The 7,969-nt window shown below is 44.0% G+C and overlaps 1 pseudogene; it reads left to right on the forward strand.

Annotated features, from left to right (window-relative positions):
• The first annotated feature begins 1,894 nt into the window (after positions 1–1,894).
• On the forward strand, positions 1,895–2,020 carry LOC130034838 (uncharacterized; annotated as a pseudogene).
• Positions 2,021–7,969: the final 5,949 nt, after the last annotated feature.

The following is a 7,969-nucleotide window of genomic DNA, read 5'->3' on the forward strand; positions in this document are numbered from 1 at the left end:
TGTTCCTGACTCCCCAAGTGGGTCGGCTCCAATTTAGACTTGCTGTTCATGTAGGACTTTTCAGGAAATTCAATGCATCCAGATAGAGTGGACTTCTGTTAGGGGTCTTTACTTGGGTGAAGGAGCTCACTGCATTTGAGACTCCACAGACATAATTCACCTTTTGAGGTGATGGTCTCTTCAAACTCCTGGCTTTCATGATCTCCAATTTATCCTCCATCCTGCAAGCAGAATGACTATTCCATAAAAATCTGGCTATTCAGCTATAGCTCTCTTGCTAAAACAGCAATTTATTGTATCTCTCAAGGGCAGAGCCAGAGTTCCACTTTCTAAATGCCTCTGTGGATCCCATATAATACACACTCTGCTTCCTACCTTCTCTACTGTCTTGTGTATACAAGCCCGGTCCTGTTCCCTCCTGGCGGTCACTTCTATTTATTTCCTTTGCTGAGACATTTTCTCCAGAAAGTTATTCTAATATCTCCAATAGCCCTTAATTCCAGAGCACCTCCAGGGCAGTGCTTACTCTCTCTGTGTGTGTGTTTGTATCTCTCACTTATGTACAACAGCCTTGAGAACTAAAAGGGATGTGGCGTGTAGCTCCTAAACAAAAATAAATGACTAAACAAGCTTGTACGCCAACGAAAACAAACCCAATAGAAATGGTAACCGAGATTCTTTAGATGTGAGTCCCCAACTCTGAAATGCGGCACTCTCAGTTGTATGCTGTGTTCCCTCAAAATTTGTAACTTGAAATTTAAACTTAAATGCAGTACTGGGAAGTGGGGTCTTTAGGAGGTGCTCAGGCATGAGGAAAACACTCATGAGTGGGTTAGTGTCCTGGTCACATGCTCATGACAGCTCCCTGGGTCCTTCCTCCTGACGAGGACTCTGTGAGCAGATGCCGTCCATGAGGCAGGATGAGGCTCGCGGACACCAAACCTTCCTGTACCCGACTCAGCACTTAAGGCCTCCAGAACTGGGAATAAGAAATCTGTGAACCCTGAATTGTCATACTTTGTCTCTTTGTCATTTCTGTAGGAGGGCCATAAGTGTTTCTTTATTGAAGCTTCAGCAGGGAAGTTGAAATGAGATGACGGGCACCCAGCACTGATGCCACAGGAGACCCAGCAAGATGCTCAGGGCTGCTCCTTGATTCCTGCTACTCGGAAGAGGAAACAGAGTTACAGAGCAAATAATCTGACGCATGAGTGAGATGGGTGGAAGGATGCAAGTCAGCTGTTGGATTCTCCTGTGTTTGATCTTTCGAATGGAATGAACTAAATCTGTTTGCAAAGGAAAAAGAGTCAATAGATAATACTGTTGGGAGAAAAATAATAATGATATTTTTGGTAAATATTTCTTTTAAACTACATTTAATAAAAGACTGTATTCATGTATTTCTGCTGGAAAAAAATTTTTATAGTAAGATACGTGAAGATTAAAGAAATAATATCAGGAGCACTATTGGAGTTACTTGGAAGAAATGTTTAAAACCTATATGTTTAAAATGCATTTTCTTTGTTTAGAAGATGAGAAAGCAATGTAAAAAATTCTTTTCTTTCCTTTGGTCTTACAGGCTTCTTTCCTCAGTAGTTTTTTTATAGTTAAAATAGTTGGCAGTGACCATAATGCTTGAATTGAGATATATATATATATATATATATAGAGAGAGAGAGAGAGAGAAGGAGCTAGAAAGAGACAGAGAGAGAGAGAGAAGTGTCTGCCGTAGAGGCATACTGAAAGTGGGGGTTGGCGAACAGAAACTGGGGACATTGCTGGTGGGAATCATACACGGATGAAAGAATGGGTGTTGGAACATTGTATGAGCGAAACCCAATCATGAAATCCTTGTAACTGTGTATCTTACAATAATTAAATAAAAGATAAACAATCCTCAAATAGGATCATTCTTACCTATTCCTCTATTCCGAGGGCAAATAGAACATGATTATTGGAGTTTAAATGATTCATGATTAGTCCAGCAACACCCTAGTTGCTAGCAACACCCTAATCTGATTCTTCCTAAAAAAAATAATAAAAAATATTACAGACTGAAAGGACAAAAATAAAGAGTTGGAGGTGCCAGGGTGAAATTCAACCATTGATTTTATTGCTGTTGTTCATGGACTATTTCCTGAACCCAGTAGACTGCTCTTGTCTTAACAAGGTCTGGCTTTAGTGAGAGCGCAAGTGTCAGGTCAAACATAATTATTAGAAAAATCAGGTATGGTGTTTACTCAAAACAAAGGAAATTTACTGTTGTGCTTTGGGTATGGTGTGTGTGTGTGGGGGGGAAGCGTGTGTTACATATCTAGGTTAGTTATTGATCACTCGATCACTTGACTTCCCATCAATCATCAATTTGCTCGAGCGGGCTCCAGTAACGTCTCCATTTATCCCTGTCGCGTGCTAGTGTAGCCCAATGGTGTCTGTTCATTCTAGGAACACGAAGAGCCTCAAACCAATCATTCAGGGTCTTGCTTGATGAAGAAGTCTGACCATCTTGTAGATGGGCGGCCACGCAATCTTTTGACATCCCTTGGAATCCAGACGGTAACGGCTCTAGTCCAGCGGTCGTCTCCAAATCTCATTATGAGTCCAGCCCATCTGATTTTTGACACCTTGGCAAAAGAAACAGCATCCCTAATTCTTGACCTTCAACGGAGGTGGGAACTCCGGATTCTTTCTCTCATTTGAGTGAAACATGATACTCCAAGCATAACTCTTTCGATTCCTCTTTGGGAGACCTGAATAGTGTTCTCGTCCTGTTTTTGTAGGGCCCAGGTCTCTGAGGCGTATGTTAGTGCAGGAAGAACGGTGGAATCGAAGAGATGTGCCCGGAGCCAGAGGTTCTTTGTCCTCTTCGCTATTTCTTCGATGCTCTTGAAGGCGTTCCAAGCCACTCTCTTCCTCCTGAGCAACTCAGAAGCCAGGTCATTTGTCATGTTGACTTCTCAACCTAGGTACACATAACTGTTGCATTCGGAGATGGTCATTACGTTGAGAGTGAATGGAACATCAGGAACGAGACTGGTTAGTTATTATCAATAATAATAATAATAATCAATTAAGGAATATATGAAATCTTGATTATTACATTTTTGAGAAATTGTGGAAATTGTGATACAGAGGAAGTTAAGAGTGAGACTGAGAGGCACTTAAGGTGCCTCTTTTCCATCACTCAGAATGTGAAGTGAATTATCATGGTACCGTTTCTATAATGCATTATGGGTAATATTCCAGAAGAACACAATGAGTTCCCAAAACATAAAATAAATGAATGTGTTCTGTCAAATGCATTTTGTAGATGTTGGGTTGACTGTTCTTCAGGGGATGAGGAGGCTGTTCCTGTGCACAGAGGGTCCTTACAGGGTTGAAGGAACTGCCCAATATTCTCATGACCTGAGCTCTTTGCAGGATGCATGTGATTCTGCTGCCAATAGGTGTTATGCCTCCTTGGGGCTGTACAATGCTGACCCTGACATTAGGTTAGTACCGTCTATGATTCAAACTACCATGGCACACTTTTGTTCTAGGTGATTTATAAAGATCAGAAATTTATTTCTCACAGCTCCAGAAGCTGCCCGTCCATGAATAGGGTGTCAGTGTGTCGAGGGACCCCCCCCCCCCATGGCTGCAAACTCCAGATTTTCCTTTGTCATGCTGGGATGGAGACCAGAGAGAGGAACCATTCCCTGTCTTGACATAGATGAGTGATGCTGGCCGAGGCTGGACACTCTGTGAATCCCACTCACCAGCCCAAGTATGTACTTTGGAGACCATCTCTAAGGGGGTGGTGATGTTCAACAGAAACATTTTCAGGGACACAGAAACTCAAGTCACAATTCTTGGTGCCTTGGAATCCAACCAACAACAGTGGTAGCAGACATCTGGTCAATCATGAGTAAAGTCCATTTTTCATGAAACCTTAGTGTTCTTTCTGCCCATTGATCTAGTCGTCAAAGAAGAGAAATGGATTTTAGCACCAGTTTTAAGTTATTCCCAGTCTGCTTCTTTCCACCTCTTCCACCTCTTCAAAGGTCCAAATTGATGTTCATTTAGAAAGGGCACCAGCTTCCACATGTTCTCCTGCAGCTGGCTTTGTTTCCTGCACTGCAGAAGAGTTCTTTGCAAAAAGCAAGTCTGTTGAAGCCACCTTTGGCTCCAAGACTTAGAAAGCTACTTTGTAGATGCTGGCACAGTCCTGGGCTGGTGGAGACCCCCCTGCAAGCATCCACCTCAGGCTTGGTCTGCTTTCTTCAGTGGCCTGGGATAGCCAACCCCTCCCTTCACTCCCCTCACAGATCCTCCTTGACCTGAATCTTTTCTCTTTCTAGCCTGTCAGCTTTATTTAGGCAGAGTCTTTGACCCATGAAGTTTGTACTTTACAGCTCCTTTCTTTGAAGAGGTCTTTTCTCATCCCCCTGGTTGGGTGGAATACTTGTCCTACACACAATCATGGCACCCTCTCAGTTTTATCACTTGTAACCGTGGTAGTTTTGCTTGTAATATTGGCCCTTTTGGATCATTTTGTGCTTCCCTGCCAGACCAACAGCCTTCCTAAGAGCATAGATGGGCCTTACCTGTTATTACCCATCACTGTGTAGCCTAGCAGAGAGCATGTAACTCTGGCATGTTCAGCAGACCATTTGCTTATGGCTTGAGCAAGCCACTGTTTTTCAAATGGCTGCCGAATGTGTTTCTTTAAACTCTCGCTGAAGAGAACCTATTTGAACCAATATCCAGGCTGTATACACATGACCAGTAGTCTAGGACTTTCAGTCTCAACCCATTTATATCTGTGTATAGAATATTGAAATGTTATAGATTTACAGGCTCCAGAGATCCAGAGTCAGAGCCAGAAGGAGAAAGGGTTGCAGATTGGGGCCCAGAAGAGAAAGAGACAGAGGAGAGACAGGAGTGAAGAGGATTGGAATAAACTACAATTGATACCGACCAGCCTGGCCCTCGTTTCTTCCTTCGCATGCCCTTGGCCAACAGCTGTCCTGATACAGGCCACACACAGCGGCTCAAGAGCACCGAACGCAGGTGATGAGATAGAGCTGTCCAGAGAGCCCGTGAACACACAAACTTCAGCGTGTTAAGATTTTATAGGTGAGTTTTAGCTTAAGACAAAAAAATATTCTATATTTATTTATTTATTTATTTTTGCTTTTTGGGTCACACTCAGTGATGCACAAGGCTACTCCTGGCTCTGCACTCAGGAATTGCCCATGGCAGTGCTCGGGGGACCATATGGGATGCTGGGAATTAAACCTGGGTCAACTGCATGCAAGGCAAATGTCCTGCCTGCTGTGCTATCGCCCCAGCCCCAAAACTATTTTATTTTTAAAAGTTTTTATCATATGATCATTACTTTGGCCTTTGGGCCACACCTGGTGGTGCTCAGGGCTTCCTCCTGCTCTACCTCAGGGGCCACTCCTGGAGGGCCCCGGGGACCACATGGATTCAGGCACCAAACCCAGGTTGACCATACACAAGACAAATGCCCTCTCGGCCACTATCACTCTGGCCCCTAAAATCTATTTTTTAAAAACTATTTAAACCCCGTGATTTACAAATTTGCTCATAACACAGGTGCTTCAGGGCATTTGATGTTCCAACACCAGCCCAAACACCAGTGGTCCCAGTTTCCCATGCCTCCCCCAAACCTGCTCCCATGGAAGGCACAGAATAATTTATTTTATATTGCTTGTTGGGCTGGAGCGATAGCACAGCCGGTATGGCATTTGCCTTGCATGTGGCTGACCCAGATTTGAATCTTCCACTCCTCTCAGAGAGCCTGGCAAGCTACCAAGAGTATCTTGCCTGCACAGCAGAGTCAGGCAAGCTATCCATGACGTATTCGATATGCCAAACACAGTCAAAACAAGTCTCACAATGGAGATGTTACTGGTGCCTGCTCGAGGAAATCAATGAACAATGGGAAGACAGTGCTACAGTGCTCTAGATTTATAGTTGTAATTTTTTAGGGTGCACAGTCTTGGGGAACACCCACAAACACAGGGCACAGGGCCAGGGTCCCTCTTGTTCTGAGCTGTCCCTGCTGGCTTTACCTCTACATATATCAAACTGCAGCAATTATAAGGCCAACACAATCTTCCCGCTGGAGGGAAGGTCTCGGCAAAGCACCTGACAGCATCTCAGGACCATCTCACTGATCTGATTGTCTAATAAGTCTTTTTATTTGCAACACCAGTCAGGTGTCACCAGCTCAAACCTTCCTGAGAACGCATCTCCCCGGGGAGGGATTATCTTCAATTACGTTCTTTGGCTTCCGGCTGCCCTTTGGAGACGTTTGTCTGTGCCTCTTCCTGCTGCTTTATTGCACTGTCTCTCCTGATATAAAGCAAGTCAGGCCAGTTCCTGCATTTGATGAGTCTTGAGCAGGGTTTGTTTGGCTCATAATTAACTGGACTCCAATCTAAGCTGAGTGCTGAATCTTCCATAGCCTCGAAGATGGGAAAGGCCTCTTCCCTGTCACATGACTTGGAGAATGGGAGGATGATTGGGAATAAAAATTTCAATTGTCTTGCGACATACTTGCTCTGATGTTTCTTGTATAGGAGGCACATTGGGGACAGTGAGCGTGGGAGTCCTCCGCAGAGGGGGTGTCTCTCGGGCCTCCCTCTACTGTGGGGATTCCCACTCAGGCCTTGTTCCCTCTCAACACAGCTTTAGTCTTCTATGTTTCTCAGACTTCCCACCAAGCGAAAAGAAATAACTATTTCCTGGTTTCCTTTGGGCTCCGAAGAACACAAGAATTACTTTTCTCTGCTTCTTTCTTTTTTCCCTTTATTATTTATATATATTTTATTTTCATAAAAGTAATTCACAGTAGTTCAGTACAGATAATATTCAAACACCAATCCCACCACCGAGCAGTTTCCCACCACTATAAGAGGGAAGTGTGTGAAGGTTGTTGTATTTCATACTGGAGCCCAGATATAAGAGAATACAAGCAAGTATGTTAGAAACCAAACAAATGCATGATACTTTTGATAAACAAGTGAGGTAGAGTATAAGAGGTTGGGAATTCTGGAATTTCGCTCCTGAAATTCTGAGTTGCTCTCTTCCGGGAACTTTAGTTTATAGTCTCTGGGTCTTTGCCATTGAGGAGATTACATGGTGCCGGGGGTGGTTTGTGGGTGTGACTGCCGAGCTACTGGAAAACCGGGGAGCTGGCAGGAGGAGGCCCATTCCTGATCCGAGTGGGCGTGGAGATCTCAGTCATGGGTTCCCACGTACCTGGGTTTTCCAGCCAGTCTGCTCTCCAGTGAGATTCATCTCATCCTGAGTGAGGCTCATCCCGTGGGTGAGGTTATCCGAGCATGTGGAGGGTGGTCTTGGGCATGGCGGTGGTTGGCTTCTGGAGGTTTTCAGCTGTGGGGGTTCTTCTTAGGGTGGGGAGAGAGACACAACCTTCTCAAACTTCTTTCCGAGCTTGTCTCGAGCAGTACTGCACTCGCTAGAGAGCACGTCTCCCTTCAGACTGTGTCTATGTCTGCTTCCGAGCTCCTTTGAGTCTTAAACTCCATGAGAGTGAAACAATTTTTTCTATTAATTTAAAATATCTGGGACTAATACAACACGGATACATAAGACATTCATTGGGTCTATACTCATTAAGTTGCTGGATCAATATATAGGTTTTATACATAAGTTAGAGATTTCAAGTCTCAGACCATTTCTATTCTAAATAAAAAGTATATTCAGTTCAGTTATTTCCACTAAAGTAATTTTCTGGCTTGATTAAATATTTTATGGGGCATAGTTTGATTATTCACATTCCATGACTGTCAATTACCATATGTCAAAGAACAAACCATCCCTAACTTAGTGGGTGGAAACGATGGAGCTTTCCTTCCTGCAAGCCTGAGTTGAGCTGGAAGATTCTGCCTCAGTACAGCCTCGGCCAGGGCAGGCTGTGTGAGGAAAGGCTCAT

The sequence above is a fragment of the Sorex fumeus genome, unplaced genomic scaffold (assembly GCF_029834395.1).
Source record: "Sorex fumeus unplaced genomic scaffold, SorFum_2.1 ptg000061l, whole genome shotgun sequence".
Classification (NCBI taxonomy): domain Eukaryota; kingdom Metazoa; phylum Chordata; class Mammalia; order Eulipotyphla; family Soricidae; genus Sorex; species Sorex fumeus.